Source organism: Engystomops pustulosus, chromosome 2 (assembly GCF_040894005.1).
Source record: "Engystomops pustulosus chromosome 2, aEngPut4.maternal, whole genome shotgun sequence".
Lineage (NCBI taxonomy): Eukaryota > Metazoa > Chordata > Amphibia > Anura > Leptodactylidae > Engystomops > Engystomops pustulosus.
The window spans coordinates 197,959,278-197,975,139 of NC_092412.1; the positions used below are offsets into that span (position 1 = coordinate 197,959,278).

General features: G+C 37.5%; 25 non-coding genes across 25 annotated transcripts; all 25 read right to left on the reverse strand.

The window, feature by feature from the left end:
- Window positions 1-323: 323 nt before the first annotated feature.
- LOC140120325 (small nucleolar RNA U3) lies at window positions 324-538 on the reverse strand. Its single transcript, XR_011853711.1, has one exon. It is a non-coding gene; the product is annotated as a small nucleolar RNA U3 (small nucleolar RNA).
- Window positions 539-944: 406 nt separating this feature from the next.
- On the reverse strand, window positions 945-1,159 carry LOC140120211 (small nucleolar RNA U3). Its single transcript, XR_011853607.1, has one exon. It is a non-coding gene; the product is annotated as a small nucleolar RNA U3 (small nucleolar RNA).
- Window positions 1,160-1,571: 412 nt separating this feature from the next.
- LOC140120285 (small nucleolar RNA U3) lies at window positions 1,572-1,786 on the reverse strand. Its single transcript, XR_011853671.1, has one exon. It is a non-coding gene; the product is annotated as a small nucleolar RNA U3 (small nucleolar RNA).
- Window positions 1,787-2,192: 406 nt separating this feature from the next.
- Window positions 2,193-2,407, reverse strand: LOC140120017 (small nucleolar RNA U3). Its single transcript, XR_011853449.1, has one exon. It is a non-coding gene; the product is annotated as a small nucleolar RNA U3 (small nucleolar RNA).
- A 412-nt stretch (window positions 2,408-2,819) lies between these two features.
- LOC140120040 (small nucleolar RNA U3) lies at window positions 2,820-3,034 on the reverse strand. The gene has a single exon (XR_011853470.1). It is a non-coding gene; the product is annotated as a small nucleolar RNA U3 (small nucleolar RNA).
- A 406-nt stretch (window positions 3,035-3,440) lies between these two features.
- On the reverse strand, window positions 3,441-3,655 carry LOC140120018 (small nucleolar RNA U3). Its single transcript, XR_011853450.1, has one exon. It is a non-coding gene; the product is annotated as a small nucleolar RNA U3 (small nucleolar RNA).
- A 412-nt stretch (window positions 3,656-4,067) lies between these two features.
- LOC140120050 (small nucleolar RNA U3) lies at window positions 4,068-4,282 on the reverse strand. The gene has a single exon (XR_011853480.1). It is a non-coding gene; the product is annotated as a small nucleolar RNA U3 (small nucleolar RNA).
- Window positions 4,283-4,688: 406 nt separating this feature from the next.
- Window positions 4,689-4,903, reverse strand: LOC140120213 (small nucleolar RNA U3). Its single transcript, XR_011853608.1, has one exon. It is a non-coding gene; the product is annotated as a small nucleolar RNA U3 (small nucleolar RNA).
- A 412-nt stretch (window positions 4,904-5,315) lies between these two features.
- Window positions 5,316-5,523, reverse strand: LOC140120060 (small nucleolar RNA U3). The gene has a single exon (XR_011853489.1). It is a non-coding gene; the product is annotated as a small nucleolar RNA U3 (small nucleolar RNA).
- Window positions 5,524-5,929: 406 nt separating this feature from the next.
- Window positions 5,930-6,144, reverse strand: LOC140120020 (small nucleolar RNA U3). The gene has a single exon (XR_011853452.1). It is a non-coding gene; the product is annotated as a small nucleolar RNA U3 (small nucleolar RNA).
- Window positions 6,145-6,556: 412 nt separating this feature from the next.
- On the reverse strand, window positions 6,557-6,771 carry LOC140120007 (small nucleolar RNA U3). The gene has a single exon (XR_011853439.1). It is a non-coding gene; the product is annotated as a small nucleolar RNA U3 (small nucleolar RNA).
- A 406-nt stretch (window positions 6,772-7,177) lies between these two features.
- Window positions 7,178-7,392, reverse strand: LOC140120170 (small nucleolar RNA U3). The gene has a single exon (XR_011853571.1). It is a non-coding gene; the product is annotated as a small nucleolar RNA U3 (small nucleolar RNA).
- Window positions 7,393-7,804: 412 nt separating this feature from the next.
- LOC140120340 (small nucleolar RNA U3) lies at window positions 7,805-8,019 on the reverse strand. The gene has a single exon (XR_011853725.1). It is a non-coding gene; the product is annotated as a small nucleolar RNA U3 (small nucleolar RNA).
- A 406-nt stretch (window positions 8,020-8,425) lies between these two features.
- Window positions 8,426-8,640, reverse strand: LOC140120214 (small nucleolar RNA U3). The gene has a single exon (XR_011853609.1). It is a non-coding gene; the product is annotated as a small nucleolar RNA U3 (small nucleolar RNA).
- Window positions 8,641-9,046: 406 nt separating this feature from the next.
- On the reverse strand, window positions 9,047-9,261 carry LOC140120341 (small nucleolar RNA U3). Its single transcript, XR_011853726.1, has one exon. It is a non-coding gene; the product is annotated as a small nucleolar RNA U3 (small nucleolar RNA).
- Window positions 9,262-9,667: 406 nt separating this feature from the next.
- LOC140120279 (small nucleolar RNA U3) lies at window positions 9,668-9,882 on the reverse strand. The gene has a single exon (XR_011853666.1). It is a non-coding gene; the product is annotated as a small nucleolar RNA U3 (small nucleolar RNA).
- Window positions 9,883-10,288: 406 nt separating this feature from the next.
- LOC140120006 (small nucleolar RNA U3) lies at window positions 10,289-10,503 on the reverse strand. The gene has a single exon (XR_011853438.1). It is a non-coding gene; the product is annotated as a small nucleolar RNA U3 (small nucleolar RNA).
- Window positions 10,504-10,909: 406 nt separating this feature from the next.
- On the reverse strand, window positions 10,910-11,124 carry LOC140120326 (small nucleolar RNA U3). The gene has a single exon (XR_011853712.1). It is a non-coding gene; the product is annotated as a small nucleolar RNA U3 (small nucleolar RNA).
- A 406-nt stretch (window positions 11,125-11,530) lies between these two features.
- Window positions 11,531-11,745, reverse strand: LOC140120342 (small nucleolar RNA U3). The gene has a single exon (XR_011853727.1). It is a non-coding gene; the product is annotated as a small nucleolar RNA U3 (small nucleolar RNA).
- A 412-nt stretch (window positions 11,746-12,157) lies between these two features.
- Window positions 12,158-12,372, reverse strand: LOC140120171 (small nucleolar RNA U3). The gene has a single exon (XR_011853572.1). It is a non-coding gene; the product is annotated as a small nucleolar RNA U3 (small nucleolar RNA).
- A 406-nt stretch (window positions 12,373-12,778) lies between these two features.
- LOC140120318 (small nucleolar RNA U3) lies at window positions 12,779-12,993 on the reverse strand. The gene has a single exon (XR_011853704.1). It is a non-coding gene; the product is annotated as a small nucleolar RNA U3 (small nucleolar RNA).
- A 412-nt stretch (window positions 12,994-13,405) lies between these two features.
- LOC140120258 (small nucleolar RNA U3) lies at window positions 13,406-13,620 on the reverse strand. Its single transcript, XR_011853648.1, has one exon. It is a non-coding gene; the product is annotated as a small nucleolar RNA U3 (small nucleolar RNA).
- Window positions 13,621-14,026: 406 nt separating this feature from the next.
- LOC140120215 (small nucleolar RNA U3) lies at window positions 14,027-14,241 on the reverse strand. The gene has a single exon (XR_011853610.1). It is a non-coding gene; the product is annotated as a small nucleolar RNA U3 (small nucleolar RNA).
- A 412-nt stretch (window positions 14,242-14,653) lies between these two features.
- LOC140120343 (small nucleolar RNA U3) lies at window positions 14,654-14,868 on the reverse strand. Its single transcript, XR_011853728.1, has one exon. It is a non-coding gene; the product is annotated as a small nucleolar RNA U3 (small nucleolar RNA).
- Window positions 14,869-15,274: 406 nt separating this feature from the next.
- LOC140120280 (small nucleolar RNA U3) lies at window positions 15,275-15,489 on the reverse strand. The gene has a single exon (XR_011853667.1). It is a non-coding gene; the product is annotated as a small nucleolar RNA U3 (small nucleolar RNA).
- Window positions 15,490-15,862: the final 373 nt, after the last annotated feature.

Consider the following 15,862-nt stretch of genomic DNA (forward strand, 5'->3'; position numbering starts at 1 on the left):
TTCGACATAAAACTTATGAATCGGGAGCCAATGGAAACATTATGTTTTGACATTTATTTTAATAGATTTCGTAGTCTATGTAACTGAGAATGGCTAAAACTAGTTTCTCGTAGGTATAGAAATGCCAATTTAATTGTTGATTTTCAGTTCTGATTTCAAACATGCTTCTGTTATGTACACTAAGAATGGATCAAAAGTTTTTACATGAAAAACACATTTTAGGTTGTTACTGTTAGACAGACCAAGAAAGCTTCTGGGTGCATAAAGTCTAAAGTACCAATAGCTACTTTATTGTGCTTTAAACTGCTTTTCACATAGAAATGTCCACTCTGAATAAGCATTCCTCCGCTGCTTCTTTTGGAAAAAGAAGAGCACAGTCATCAAAAGCAGGCAACCACTGCCTAAAACAGAGCTGCCAACTGCCTTCATGCTCAGAAGAAAGCCCAAAAACTCATCATCGTGGAAGGTGGGTTTGGACACTTTCAAGCACATTCATCTCTCAAACAACTGTAGAAATGATCCCTGAAAGTATAATCCTGAATGTTGAAATTTGCCGCTTTTGCCAACCGTTTCTTTCTCGGCTTTCAACTTATGGCTACCTCAGTCTCCAAGATTCCCAGTTTCGACATAAAACGTATGAATCGGGAGCCAATGGAAACATTATGTTTTGACATTTATTTTAATAGATTTCGTAGTCTATGTAACTGAGAATGGCTAAAACTAGTTTCTCGTAGGTATAGAAATGCCAATTTAATTGTTGATTTTCAGTTCTGATTTCAAACATGCTTCTGTTATGTACACTAAGAATGGATCAAAAGTTTTTACATGAAAAACACATTTTAGGTTGTTACTGTTAGACAGACCAAGAAAGCTTCTGGGTGCATAAAGTCTAAAGTACCAATAGCTATTTTTTTGTGCTTTAAACTGCTTTTCACATAGAAATGTCCACTCTGAATAAGCTTTCCTCCGCTGCTTCTTTTGGAAAAAGAAGAGCACAGTCATCAAAAGCAGGCAACCACTGCCTAAAACAGAGCTGCCAACTGCCTTCATGCTCAGAAGAAAGCCCAAAAACTCATCATCGTGGAAGGTGGGTTTGGACACTTTCAAGCACATTCATCTCTCAAACAACTGTAGAAATGATCCCTGAAAGTATAATCCTGAATGTTGAAATTTGCCGCTTTTGCCAACCGTTTCTTTCTCGGCTTTCTACTTATGGCTACCTCAGTCTCCAAGATTCCCAGTTTCAGTTTCGACATAAAACTTATGAATCGGGAGCCAATGGAAACATTATGTTTTGACATTTATTTTAATAGATTTCGTAGTCTATGTAACTGAGAATGGCTAAAACTAGTTTCTCGTAGGTATAGAAATGCCAATTTAATTGTTGATTTTCAGTTCTGATTTCAAACATGCTTCTGTTATGTACACTAAGAATGGATCAAAAGTTTTTACATGAAAAACACATTTTAGGTTGTTACTGTTAGACAGACCAAGAAAGCTTCTGGGTGCATAAAGTCTAAAGTACCAATAGCTACTTTATTGTGCTTTAAACTGCTTTTCACATAGAAATGTCCACTCTGAATAAGCATTCCTCCGCTGCTTCTTTTGGAAAAAGAAGAGCACAGTCATCAAAAGCAGGCAACCACTGCCTAAAACAGAACTGCCAACTGCCTTCATGCTCAGAAGAAAGCCCAAAAACTCATCATCGTGGAAGGTGGGTTTGGACACTTTCAACCACATTCATCTCTCAAACAACTGTAGAAATGATCCCTGAAAGTATAATCCTGAATGTTGAAATTTGCCGCTTTTGCCAACCGTTTCTTTCTCGGCTTTCAACTTATGGCTACCTCAGTCTCCAAGATTCCCAGTTTCGACATAAAACGTATGAATCGGGAGCCAATGGAAACATTATGTTTTGACATTTATTTTAATAGATTTCGTAGTCTATGTAACTGAGAATGGCTAAAACTAGTTTCTCGTAGGTATAGAAATGCCAATTTAATTGTTGATTTTCAGTTCTGATTTCAAACATGCTTCTGTTATGTACACTAAGAATGGATCAAAAGTTTTTACATGAAAAACACATTTTAGGTTGTTACTGTTAGACAGACCAAGAAAGCTTCTGGGTGCATAAAGTCTAAAGTACCAATAGCTATTTTTTTGTGCTTTAAACTGCTTTTCACATAGAAATGTCCACTCTGAATAAGCTTTCCTCCGCTGCTTCTTTTGGAAAAAGAAGAGCACAGTCATCAAAAGCAGGCAACCACTGCCTAAAACAGAGCTGCCAACTGCCTTCATGCTCAGACGAAAGCCCAAAAACTTATCATCGTGGAAGGTGGGTTTGGACACTTTCAAGCACATTCATCTCTCAAACAACTGTAGAAATGATCCCTGAAAGTATAATCCTGAATGTTGAAATTTGCCGCTTTTGCCAACCGTTTCTTTCTCGGCTTTCTACCTATGGCTACCTCAGTATCCAAGATTCCCAGTTTCAGTTTCGACATAAAACTTATGAATCGGGAGCCAATGGAAACATTATGTTTTGACATTTATTTTAATAGATTTCGTAGTCTATGTAACTGAGAATGGCTAAAACTAGTTTCTCGGAGGTATAGAAATGCCAATTTAATTGTTGATTTTCAGTTCTGATTTCAAACATGCTTCTGTTATGTACACTAAGAATGGATCAAAAGTTTTTACATGAAAAACACATTTTAGGTTGTTACTGTTAGACAGACCAAGAAAGCTTCTGGGTGCATAAAGTCTAAAGTACCAATAGCTACTTTTTTGTGCTTTAAACTGCTTTTCACATAGAAATGTCCACTCTGAATAAGCATTCCTCCGCTGCTTCTTTTGGAAAAAGAAGAGCACAGTCATCAAAAGCAGGCAACCACTGCCTAAAACAGAGCTGCCAACTGCCTTCATGCTCAGACGAAAGCCCAAAAACTTATCATCGTGGAAGGTGGGTTTGGACACTTTCAAGCACATTCATCTCTCAAACAACTGTAGAAATGATCCCTGAAAGTATAATCCTGAATGTTGAAATTTGCCGCTTTTGCCAACCGTTTCTTTCTCGGCTTTCAACTTATGGCTACCTCAGTCTCCAAGATTCCCAGTTTCGACATAAAACGTATGAATCGGGAGCCAATGGAAACATTATGTTTTGACATTTATTTTAATAGATTTCGTAGTCTATGTAACTGAGAATGGCTAAAACTAGTTTCTCGTAGGTATAGAAATGCCAATTTAATTGTTGATTTTCAGTTCTGATTTCAAACATGCTTCTGTTATGTACACTAAGAATGGATCAAAAGTTTTTACATGAAAAACACATTTTAGGTTGTTACTGTTAGACAGACCAAGAAAGCTTCTGGGTGCATAAAGTCTAAAGTACCAAAAGCTATTTTTTTGTGCTTTAAACTGCTTTTCACATAGAAATGTCCACTCTGAATAAGCTTTCCTCCGCTGCTTCTTTTGGAAAAAGAAGAGCACAGTCATCAAAAGCAGGCAACCACTGCCTAAAACAGAGCTGCCAACTGCCTTCATGCTCAGACGAAAGCCCAAAAACTTATCATCGTGGAAGGTGGGTTTGGACACTTTCAAGCACATTCATCTCTCAAACAACTGTAGAAATGATCCCTGAAAGTATAATCCTGAATGTTGAAATTTGCCGCTTTTGCCAACCGTTTCTTTCTCGGCTTTCTACTTATGGCTACCTCAGTCTCCAAGATTCCCAGTTTCAGTTTCGACATAAAACTTATGAATCGGGAGCCAATGGAAACATTATGTTTTGACATTTATTTTAATAGATTTCGTAGTCTATGTAACTGAGAATGGCTAAAACTAGTTTCTCGGAGGTATAGAAATGCCAATTTAATTGTTGATTTTCAGTTCTGATTTCAAACATGCTTCTGTTATGTACACTAAGAATGGATCAAAAGTTTTTACATGAAAAACACATTTTAGGTTGTTACTGTTAGACAGACCAAGAAAGCTTCTGGGTGCATAAAGTCTAAAGTACCAATAGCTACTTTTTTGTGCTTTAAACTGCTTTTCACATAGAAATGTCCACTCTGAATAAGCATTCCTCCGCTGCTTCTTTTGGAAAAAGAAGAGCACAGTCATCAAAAGCAGGCAACCACTGCCTAAAACAGAGCTGCCAACTGCCTTCATGCTCAGACGAAAGCCCAAAAACTTATCAACGTGGAAGGTGGGTTTGGACACTTTCAAGCACATTCATCTCTCAAACAACTGTAGAAATGATCCCTGAAAGTATAATCCTGAATGTTGAAATTTGCCGCTTTTGCCAACCGTTTCTTTCTCGGCTTTCAACTTATGGCTACCTCAGTCTCCAAGATTCCCAGTTTCGACATAAAACGTATGAATCGGGAGCCAATGGAAACATTATGTTTTGACATTTATTTTAATAGATTTCGTAGTCTATGTAACTGAGAATGGCTAAAACTAGTTTCTCGGAGGTATAGAAATGCCAATTTAATTGTTGATTTTCAGTTCTGATTTCAAACATGCTTCTGTTATGTACACTAAGAATGGATCAAAAGTTTTTACATGAAAAACACATATTAGGTTGTTACTGTTAGACAGACCAAGAAAGCTTCTGGGTGCATAAAGTCTAAAGTACCAATAGCTACTTTTTTGTGCTTTAAACTGCTTTTCACATAGAAATGTCCACTCTGAATAAGCTTTCCTCCGCTGCTTCTTTTGGAAAAAGAAGAGCACAGTCATCAAAAGCAGGCAACCACTGCCTAAAACAGAGCTGCCAACTGCCTTCATGCTCAGAAGAAAGCCCAAAAACTCATCATCGTGGAAGGTGGGTTTGGACACTTTCAAGCACATTCATCTCTCAAACAACTGTAGAAATGATCCCTGAAAGTATAATCCTGAATGTTGAAATTTGCCGCTTTTGCCAACCGTTTCTTTCTCGGCTTTCAACTTATGGCTACCTCAGTCTCCAAGATTCCCAGTTTAAGTTTCGACATAAAACTTATGAATCGGGAGCCAATGGAAACATTATGTTTTGACATTTATTTTAATAGATTTCGTAGTCTATGAAACTGAGAATGGCTAAAACTCGTTTCTCGGAGGTATAGAAATGCCAATTTAATTGTTGATTTTCAGTTCTGATTTCAAACATGCTTCTGTTATGTACACTAAGAATGGATCAAAAGTTTTTACATGAAAAACACATTTTAGGTTGTTACTGTTAGACAGACCAAGAAAGCTTCTGGGTGCATAAAGTCTAAAGTACCAATAGCTATTTTTTTGTGCTTTAAACTGCTTTTCACATAGAAATGTCCACTCTGAATAAGCTTTCCTCCGCTGCTTCTTTTGGAAAAAGAAGAGCACAGTCATCAAAAGCAGGCAACCACTGCCTAAAACAGAGCTGCCAACATGCTCAGACGAAAGCCCAAAAACTTATCATCGTGGAAGGTGGGTTTGGACACTTTCAAGCACATTCATCTCTCAAACAACTGTAGAAATGATCCCTGAAAGTATAATCCTGAATGTTGAAATTTGCCGCTTTTGCCAACCGTTTCTTTCTCGGCTTTCAACTTATGGCTACCTCAGTCTCCAAGATTCCCAGTTTCGACATAAAACGTATGAATCGGGAGCCAATGGAAACATTTTGTTTTGACATTTATTTTAATAGATTTCGTAGTCTATGTAACTGAGAATGGCTAAAACTAGTTTCTCGGAGGTATAGAAATGCCAATTTAATTGTTGATTTTCAGTTCTGATTTCAAACATGCTTCTGTTATGTACACTAAGAATGGATCAAAAGTTTTTACATGAAAAACACATTTTAGGTTGTTACTGTTAGACAGACCAAGAAAGCTTCTGGGTGCATAAAGTCTAAAGTACCAATAGCTACTTTTTTGTGCTTTAAACTGCTTTTCACATAGAAATGTCCACTCTGAATAAGCATTCCTCCGCTGCTTCTTTTGGAAAAAGAAGAGCACAGTCATCAAAAGCAGGCAACCACTGCCTAAAACAGAGCTGCCAACTGCCTTCATGCTCAGACGAAAGCCCAAAAACTCATCATCGTGGAAGGTGGGTTTGGACACTTTCAAGCACATTCATCTCTCAAACAACTGTAGAAATGATCCCTGAAAGTATAATCCTGAATGTTGAAATTTGCCGCTTTTGCCAACCGTTTCTTTCTCGGCTTTCTACTTATGGCTACCTCAGTCTCCAAGATTCCCAGTTTCAGTTTCGACATAAAACTTATGAATCGGGAGCCAATGGAAACATTATGTTTTGACATTTATTTTAATAGATTTCGTAGTCTATGTAACTGAGAATGGCTAAAACTAGTTTCTCGTAGGTATAGAAATGCCAATTTAATTGTTGATTTTCAGTTCTGATTTCAAACATGCTTCTGTTATGTACACTAAGAATGGATCAAAAGTTTTTACATGAAAAACACATTTTAGGTTGTTACTGTTAGACAGACCAAGAAAGCTTCTGGGTGCATAAAGTCTAAAGTACCAATAGCTACTTTTTTGTGCTTTAAACTGCTTTTCACATAGAAATGTCCACTCTGAATAAGCTTTCCTCCGCTGCTTCTTTTGGAAAAAGAAGAGCACAGTCATCAAAAGCAGGCAACCACTGCCTAAAACAGAGCTGCCAACTGCCTTCATGCTCAGACAAAAGCCCAAAAACTCATCATCGTGGAAGGTGGGTTTGGACACTTTCAAGCACATTCATCTCTCAAACAACTGTAGAAATGATCCCTGAAAGTATAATCCTGAATGTTGAAATTTGCTGCTTTTGCCAACCGTTTCTTTCTCGGCTTTCAACTTATGGCAACCTCAGTCTCCAAGATTCCCAGTTTCGACATAAAACGTATGAATCGGGAGCCAATGGAAACATTATGTTTTGACATTTATTTTAATAGATTTCGTAGTCTATGAAACTGAGAATGGCTAAAACTCGTTTCTCGGAGGTATAGAAATGCCAATTTAATTGTTGATTTTCAGTTCTGATTTCAAACATGCTTCTGTTATGTACACTAAGAATGGATCAAAAGTTTTTACATGAAAAACACATTTTAGGTTGTTACTGTTAGACAGACCAAGAAAGCTTCTGGGTGCATAAAGTCTAAAGTACCAATAGCTATTTTTTTGTGCTTTAAACTGCTTTTCACATAGAAATGTCCACTCTGAATAAGCTTTCCTCCACTGCTTCTTTTGGAAAAAGAAGAGCACAGTCATCAAAAGCAGGCAACCACTGCCTAAAACAGAGCTGCCAACTGCCTTCATGCTCAGAAGAAAGCCCAAAAACTCATCATCGTGGAAGGTGGGTTTGGACACTTTCAAGCACATTCATCTCTCAAACAACTGTAGAAATGATCCCTGAAAGTATAATCCTGAATGTTGAAATTTGCCGCTTTTGCCAACCGTTTCTTTCTCGGCTTTCAACTTATGGCTACCTCAGTCTCCAAGATTCCCAGTTTAAGTTTCGACATAAAACTTATGAATCGGGAGCCAATGGAAACATTATGTTTTGACATTTATTTTAATAGATTTCGTAGTCTATGTAACTGAGAATGGCTAAAACTAGTTTCTCGTAGGTATAGAAATGCCAATTTAATTGTTGATTTTCAGTTCTGATTTTAAACATGCTTCTGTTATGTACACTAAGAATGGATCAAAAGTTTTTACATGAAAAACACATTTTAGGTTGTTACTGTTAGACAGACCAAGAAAGCTTCTGGGTGCATAAAGTCTAAAGTACCAATAGCTACTTTTTTGTGCTTTAAACTGCTTTTCACATAGAAATGTCCACTCTGAATAAGCTTTCCTCCGCTGCTTCTTTTGGAAAAAGAAGAGCACAGTCATCAAAAGCAGGCAACCACTGCCTAAAACAGAGCTGCCAACTGCCTTCATGCTCAGACGAAAGCCCAAAAACTCATCATCGTGGAAGGTGGGTTTGGACACTTTCAAGCACATTCATCTCTCAAACAACTGTAGAAATGATCCCTGAAAGTATAATCCTGAATGTTGAAATTTGCCGCTTTTGCCAACCGTTTCTTTCTCGGCTTTCAACTTATGGCAACCTCAGTCTCCAAGATTCCCAGTTTCGACATAAAACGTATGAATCAGGAGCCAATGGAAACATTATGTTTTGACATTTATTTTAATAGATTTCGTAGTCTATGAAACTGAGAATGGCTAAAACTTGTTTCTCGGAGGTATAGAAATGCCAATTTAATTGTTGATTTTCAGTTTTGATTTCAAACATGCTTCTGTTATGTACACTAAGAATGGATCAAAAGTTTTTACATGAAAAACACATTTTAGGTTGTTACTGTTAGACAGACCAAGAAAGCTTCTGGGTTCATAACGTCTAAAGTACCAATAGCTATTTTTTTGTGCTTTAAACTGCTTTTCACATAGAAATGTCCACTCTGAATAAGCTTTCCTCCGCTGCTTCTTTTGGAAAAAGAAGAGCACAGTCATCAAAAGCAGGCAACCACTGCCTAAAACAGAGCTGCCAACTGCCTTCATGCTCAGAAGAAAGCCCAAAAACTCATCATCGTGGAAGGTGGGTTTGGACACTTTCAAGCACATTCATCTCTCAAACAACTGTAGAAATGATCCCTGAAAGTATAATCCTGAATGTTGAAATTTGCCGCTTTTGCCAACCGTTTCTTTCTCGGCTTTCAACTTATGGCAACCTCAGTCTCCAAGATTCCCAGTTTCGACATAAAACGTATGAATCGGGAGCCAATGGAAACATTATGTTTTGACATTTATTTTAATAGATTTCGTAGTCTATGAAACTGAGAATGGCTAAAACTCGTTTCTCGTAGGTATAAAAATGCCAATTTAATTGTTGATTTTCAGTTCTGATTTCAAACATGCTTCTGTTATGTACACTAAGAATGGATCAAAAGTTTTTACATGAAAAACACATTTTAGGTTGTTACTGTTAGACAGACCAAGAAAGCTTCTGGGTGCATAAAGTCTAAAGTACCAATAGCTACTTTTTTGTGCTTTAAACTGCTTTTCACATAGAAATGTCCACTCTGAATAAGCTTTCCTCCGCTGCTTCTTTTGGAAAAAGAAGAGCACAGTCATCAAAAGCAGGCAACCACTGCCTAAAACAGAGCTGCCAACTGCCTTCATGCTCAGACGAAAGCCCAAAAACTCATCATCGTGGAAGGTGGGTTTGGACACTTTCAAGCACATTCATCTCTCAAACAACTGTAGAAATGATCCCTGAAAGTATAATCCTGAATGTTGAAATTTGCCGCTTTTGCCAACCGTTTCTTTCTCGGCTTTCAACTTATGGCAACCTCAGTCTCCAAGATTCCCAGTTTCGACATAAAACGTATGAATCAGGAGCCAATGGAAACATTATGTTTTGACATTTATTTTAATAGATTTCGTAGTCTATGAAACTGAGAATGGCTAAAACTCGTTTCTCGGAGGTATAGAAATGCCAATTTAATTGTTGATTTTCAGTTCTGATTTCAAACATGCTTCTGTTATGTACACTAAGAATGGATCAAAAGTTTTTACATGAAAAACACATTTTAGGTTGTTACTGTTAGACAGACCAAGAAAGCTTCTGGGTGCATAAAGTCTAAAGTACCAATAGCTATTTTTTTGTGCTTTAAACTGCTTTTCACATAGAAATGTCCACTCTGAATAAGCTTTCCTCCGCTGCTTCTTTTGGAAAAAGAAGAGCACAGTCATCAAAAGCAGGCAACCACTGCCTAAAACAGAACTGCCAACTGCCTTCATGCTCAGAAGAAAGCCCAAAAACTCATCATCGTGGAAGGTGGGTTTGGACACTTTCAAGCACATTCATCTCTCAAACAACTGTAGAAATGATCCCTGAAAGTATAATCCTGAATGTTGAAATTTGCCGCTTTTGCCAACCGTTTCTTTCTCGGCTTTCTACTTATGGCTACCTCAGTCTCCAAGATTCCCAGTTTCGACATAAAACGTATGAATCGGGAGCCAATGGAAACATTATGTTTTGACATTTATTTTAATAGATTTCGTAGTCTATGTAACTGAGAATGGCTAAAACTAGTTTCTCGGAGGTATAGAAATGCCAATTTAATTGTTGATTTTCAGTTCTGATTTCAAACATGCTTCTGTTATGTACACTAAGAATGGATCAAAAGTTTTTACATGAAAAACACATTTTAGGTTGTTACTGTTAGACAGACCAAGAAAGCTTCTGGGTGCATAAAGTCTAAAGTACCAATAGCTACTTTTTTGTGCTTTAAACTGCTTTTCACATAGAAATGTCCACTCTGAATAAGCTTTCCTCCACTGCTTCTTTTGGAAAAAGAAGAGCACAGTCATCAAAAGCAGGCAACCACTGCCTAAAACAGAGCTGCCAACTGCCTTCATGCTCAGACAAAAGCCCAAAAACTCATCATCGTGGAAGGTGGGTTTGGACACTTTCAAGCACATTCATCTCTCAAACAACTGTAGAAATGATCCCTGAAAGTATAATCCTGAATGTTGAAATTTGCCGCTTTTGCCAACCGTTTCTTTCTCGGCTTTCAACTTATGGCAACCTCAGTCTCCAAGATTCCCAGTTTCGACATAAAACGTATGAATCAGGAGCCAATGGAAACATTATGTTTTGACATTTATTTTAATAGATTTCGTAGTCTATGAAACTGAGAATGGCTAAAACTTGTTTCTCGGAGGTATAGAAATGCCAATTTAATTGTTGATTTTCAGTTCTGATTTCAAACATGCTTCTGTTATGTACACTAAGAATGGATCAAAAGTTTTTACATGAAAAACACATTTTAGGTTGTTACTGTTAGACAGACCAAGAAAGCTTCTGGGTGCATAAAGTCTAAAGTACCAATAGCTATTTTTTTGTGCTTTAAACTGCTTTTCACATAGAAATGTCCACTCTGAATAAGCATTCCTCCGCTGCTTCTTTTGGAAAAAGAAGAGCACAGTCATCAAAAGCAGGCAACCACTGCCTAAAACAGAGCTGCCAACTGCCTTCATGCTCAGAAGAAAGCCCAAAAACTCATCATCGTGGAAGGTGGGTTTGGACACTTTCAAGCACATTCATCTCTCAAACAACTGTAGAAATGATCCCTGAAAGTATAATCCTGAATGTTGAAATTTGCCGCTTTTGCCAACCGTTTCTTTCTCGGCTTTCAACTTATGGCAACCTCAGTCTCCAAGATTCCCAGTTTCGACATAAAACGTATGAATCGGGAGCCAATGGAAACATTATGTTTTGACATTTATTTTAATAGATTTCGTAGTCTATGAAACTGAGAATGGCTAAAACTCGTTTCTCGGAGGTATAGAAATGCCAATTTAATTGTTGATTTTCAGTTCTGATTTCAAACATGCTTCTGTTATGTACACTAAGAATGGATCAAAAGTTTTTACATGAAAAACACATTTTAGGTTGTTACTGTTAGACAGACCAAGAAAGCTTCTGGGTGCATAAAGTCTAAAGTACCAATAGCTATTTTTTTGTGCTTTAAACTGCTTTTCACATAGAAATGTCCACTCTGAATAAGCTTTCCTCCGCTGCTTCTTTTGGAAAAAGAAGAGCACAGTCATCAAAAGCAGGCAACCACTGCCTAAAACAGAGCTGCCAACTGCCTTCATGCTCAGACGAAAGCCCAAAAACTCATCATCGTGGAAGGTGGGTTTGGACACTTTCAAGCACATTCATCTCTCAAACAACTGTAGAAATGATCCCTGAAAGTATAATCCTGAATGTTGAAATTTGCCGCTTTTGCCAACCGTTTCTTTCTCGGCTTTCTACTTATGGCTACCTCAGTCTCCAAGATTCCCAGTTTCAGTTTCGACATAAAACTTATGAATCGGGAGCCAATGGAAACATTATGTTTTGACCTTTATTTTAATAGATTTCGTAGTCTATGTAACTGAGAATGGCTAAAACTAGTTTCTCGTAGGTATAGAAATGCCAATTTAATTGTTGATTTTCAGTTCTGATTTCAAACATGCTTCTGTTATGTACACTAAGAATGGATCAAAAGTTTTTACATGAAAAACACATTTTAGGTTGTTACTGTTAGACAGACCAAGAAAGCTTCTGGGTGCATAAAGTCTAAAGTACCAATAGCTACTTTTTTGTGCTTTAAACTGCTTTTCACATAGAAATGTCCACTCTGAATAAGCTTTCCTCCACTGCTTCTTTTGGAAAAAGAAGAGCACAGTCATCAAAAGCAGGCAACCACTGCCTAAAACAGAGCTGCCAACTGCCTTCATGCTCAGAAGAAAGCCCAAAAACTCATCATCGTGGAAGGTGGGTTTGGACACTTTCAAGCACATTCATCTCTCAAACAACTGTAGAAATGATCCCTGAAAGTATAATCCTGAATGTTGAAATTTGCCGCTTTTGCCAACCGTTTCTTTCTCGGCTTTCAACTTATGGCTACCTCAGTCTCCAAGATTCCCAGTTTCGACATAAAACGTATGAATCGGGAGCCAATGGAAACATTTTGTTTTGACATTTATTTTAATAGATTTCGTAGTCTATGTAACTGAGAATGGCTAAAACTAGTTTCTCGGAGGTATAGAAATGCCAATTTAATTGTTGATTTTCAGTTCTGATTTCAAACATGCTTCTGTTATGTACACTAAGAATGGATCAAAAGTTTTTACATGAAAAACACATTTTAGGTTGTTACTGTTAGACAGACCAAGAAAGCTTCTGGGTGCATAAAGTCTAAAGTACCAATAGCTATTTTTTTGTGCTTTAAACTGCTTTTCACATAGAAATGTCCACTCTGAATAAGCTTTCCTCCGTTGCTTCTTTTGGAAAAAGAAGAGCACAGTCATCAAAAGCAGGCAACCACTGCCTAAAACAGAGCTGCCAACTGCCTTCATGCTCAGAAGAAAGCCCAAAAACTCATCATCGTGGAAGGTGGGTTTGGACACTTTCAAGCACATTCATCTCTCAAACAACTGTAGAAATGATCCCTGAAAGTATAATCCTGAATGTTGAAATTTGCCGCTTTTGCCAACCGTTTCTTTCTCGGCTTTCTACTTATGGCTACCTCAGTCTCCAAGATTCCCAGTTTCAGTTTCGACATAAAACTTATGAATCGGGAGCCAATGGAAACATTATGTTTTGACATTTATTTTAATAGATTTCGTAGTCTATGTAACTGAGAATGGCTAAAACTAGTTTCTCGTAGGTATAGAAATGCCAATTTAATTGTTGATTTTCAGTTCTGATTTCAAACATGCTTCTGTTATGTACACTAAGAATGGATCAAAAGTTTTTACATGAAAAACACATTTTAGGTTGTTACTGTTAGACAGACCAAGAAAGCTTCTGGGTGCATAAAGTCTAAAGTACCAATAGCTACTTTTTTGTGCTTTAAACTGCTTTTCACATAGAAATGTCCACTCTGAATAAGCTTTCCTCCGCTGCTTCTTTTGGAAAAAGAAGAGCACAGTCATCAAAAGCAGGCAACCACTGCCTAAAACAGAGCTGCCAACTGCCTTCATGCTCAGAAGAAAGCCCAAAAACTCATCATCGTGGAAGGTGGGTTTGGACACTTTCAAGCACATTCATCACTCAAACAACTGTAGAAATGATCCCTGAAAGTATAATCCTGAATGTTGAAATTTGCCGCTTTTGCCAACAGTTTCTTTCTCGGCTTTCAACTTATGGCAACCTCAGTCTCCAAGATTCCCAGTTTCGACATAAAACGTATGAATCGGGAGCCAATGGAAACATTATGTTTTGACATTTATTTTAATAGATTTCGTAGTCTATGAAACTGAGAATGGCTAAAACTCGTTTCTCGGAGGTATAGAAATGCCAATTTAATTGTTGATTTTCAGTTCTGATTTCAAACATGCTTCTGTTATGTACACTAAGAATGGATCAAAAGTTTTTACATGAAAAACACATTTTAGGTTGTTACTGTTAGACAGACCAAGAAAGCTTCTGGGTGCATAAAGTCTAAAGTACCAATAGCTATTTTTTTGTGCTTTAAACTGCTTTTCACATAGAAATGTCCACTCTGAATAAGCTTTCCTCCGCTGCTTCTTTTGGAAAAAGAAGAGCACAGTCATCAAAAGCAGGCAACCACTGCCTAAAACAGAGCTGCCAACTGCCTTCATGCTCAGAAGAAAGCCCAAAAACTCATCATCGTGGAAGGTGGGTTTGGACACTTTCAAGCACATTCATCTCTCAAACAACTGTAGAAATGATCCCTGAAAGTATAATCCTGAATGTTGAAATTTGCCGCTTTTGCCAACCGTTTCTTTCTCGGCTTTCTACTTATGGCTACCTCAGTCTCCAAGATTCCCAGTTTCAGTTTCGACATAAAACTTATGAATCGGGAGCCAATGGAAACATTATGTTTTGACCTTTATTTTAATAGATTTCGTAGTCTATGTAACTGAGAATGGCTAAAACTAGTTTCTCGTAGGTATAGAAATGCCAATTTAATTGTTGATTTTCAGTTCTGATTTCAAACATGCTTCTGTTATGTACACTAAGAATGGATCAAAAGTTTTTACATGAAAAACACATTTTAGGTTGTTACTGTTAGACAGACCAAGAAAGCTTCTGGGTGCATAAAGTCTAAAGTACCAATAGCTACTTTTTTGTGCTTTAAACTGCTTTTCACATAGAAATGTCCACTCTGAATAAGCTTTCCTCCGCTGCTTCTTTTGGAAAAAGAAGAGCACAGTCATCAAAAGCAGGCAACCACTGCCTAAAACAGAGCTGCCAACTGCCTTCATGCTCAGACGAAAGCCCAAAAACTCATCATCGTGGAAGGTGGGTTTGGACACTTTCAAGCACATTCATCTCTCAAACAACTGTAGAAATGATCCCTGAAAGTATAATCCTGAATGTTGAAATTTGCCGCTTTTGCCAACCGTTTCTTTCTCGGCTTTCAACTTATGGCAACCTCAGTCTCCAAGATTCCCAGTTTCGACATAAAACGTATGAATCAGGAGCCAATGGAAACATTATGTTTTGACATTTATTTTAATAGATTTCGTAGTCTATGAAACTGAGAATGGCTAAAACTCGTTTCTCGGAGGTATAGAAATGCCAATTTAATTGTTGATTTTCAGTTCTGATTTCAAACATGCTTCTGTTATGTACACTAAGAATGGATCAAAAGTTTTTACATGAAAAACACATTTTAGGTTGTTACTGTTAGACAGACCAAGAAAGCTTCTGGGTGCATAAAGTCTAAAGTACCAATAGCTATTTTTTTGTGCTTTAAACTGCTTTTCACATAGAAATGTCCACTCTGAATAAGCTTTCCTCCGCTGCTTCTTTTGGAAAAAGAAGAGCACAGTCATCAAAAGCAGGCAACCACTGCCTAAAACAGAACTGCCAACTGCCTTCATGCTCAGAAGAAAGCCCAAAAACTCATCATCGTGGAAGGTGGGTTTGGACACTTTCAAGCACATTCATCTCTCAAACAACTGTAGAAATGATCCCTGAAAGTATAATCCTGAATGTTGAAATTTGCCGCTTTTGCCAACCGTTTCTTTCTCGGCTTTCTACTTATGGCTACCTCAGTCTCCAAGATTCCCAGTTTCAGTTTCGACATAAAACTTATGAATCGGGAGCCAATGGAAACATTATGTTTTGACCTTTATTTTAATAGATTTCGTAGTCTATGTAACTGAGAATGGCTAAAACTAGTTTCTCGTAGGTATAGAAATGCCAATTTAATTGTTGATTTTCAGTTCTGATTTCAAACATGCTTCTGTTATGTACACTAAGAATGGATCAAAAGTTTTTACATGAAAAACACATTTTAGGTTGTTACTGTTAGACAGACCAAGAAAGCTTCTGGGTGCATAAAGTCTAAAGTACCAATAGC